Source organism: Bidens hawaiensis, unplaced genomic scaffold (assembly GCF_021521415.1).
Source record: "Bidens hawaiensis isolate Kalapana, Puna unplaced genomic scaffold, B.hawaiensis_p1.1 tig00004192_1, whole genome shotgun sequence".
NCBI classification, from domain to species: Eukaryota; Viridiplantae; Streptophyta; class Magnoliopsida; order Asterales; family Asteraceae; genus Bidens; species Bidens hawaiensis.
In genome coordinates, this window is record NW_027491249.1 from 1,403,106 (window position 1) to 1,404,318 (window position 1,213).

Sequence of the window (1,213 nt, forward strand, 5' to 3'; positions counted from 1 at the left end):
TCTATGCAGAGGTGCACAAAAAAACTAATTCCGGACCCGACTTGGCGGTTCCTACCCGGAACCGGACCCGACCCTACCCTACCCGCGAGTATGGACCGGGCTTTGGGTTTCCCTCCGAAACTTGCCTGGAACCGGAACCGGAACTGGAACCGACCCTGACCCGGACCCGGTGGAACCGATTCCGCCAATACCCGGTCAAAACCCGGCCCTACCATACCCGAAACCTGAAAAAACCCGATGGAACCCAAATCATCGTAACAAAAATCTATCTAAACTACAATATAAATCCAAATCAAATAATCATTTATACTACCTATTGAATATAACATCAGCACCATCAGGTCTTGAAATAGGATTTATTAGGCAAAATGAGCAAATAAAGCATAGACTGTTATCTTTTAAGCACAAACTTCTTCAAATTAAGCAAATTAGAAGCTTGAACCTGCTTGTACCTTAATCCAAGTTCAGTATAATCTTCTAATCTTCAATACCAAATTCAAAAACCCAAAATGACTATAATCCAAGTGCATCCCAAAAAAAATCTATATGTAACCAGAATCCAAATTCAAAAACCCAAATTAAATCATCCAATAATGAGCAGCCATAAAATGACAAGAATCCAAGTGCACCACAAAAATGAGCAGCAACAGATCTTTATACTGATCAAATTGGCCCAAATTTCATAGGCTGCTCCTAACATTTGCATCAAATAAAGCCAAAAACTTGCAAATTCTTCACATCAACATGAACATCAATCCAAACATAAACATAATCTTAAACATTACCATTAAAGCAAACATAAACATCAATCCAAACATAAACATAATCTTAAGCATTACCATTAAAGCAAACACAAACATCCATCCTAAAGACCATTTTCTAGTTCAAACAAAAGACAAACAAAAGACAGATAAAAGACCATTTTAAGGTACTATTCCAGACTGGTAGGTCTTCTTTGGTCTTCCCCTTGGCTTCTTTCCTTGGGTAGATTGTTGGGTGGGTTGAGAAGATTGTTGTGTTTCTGCTGGCCTTTTAAGCCTTCCTTGTGACTTCTGTCCCTGACTAGATTGCTGTATGACTTGAGTAAAGTGTGTTATACCTTGTGAACCCTGTTCAACAGGTGCCTTTCTTGGCCTTCCCCTCTTCCTTGGTCCTTGACTACATCCAGCAGTTGATCTTTCAACAGATGAACTCTTTTTTTTAAACACACCAT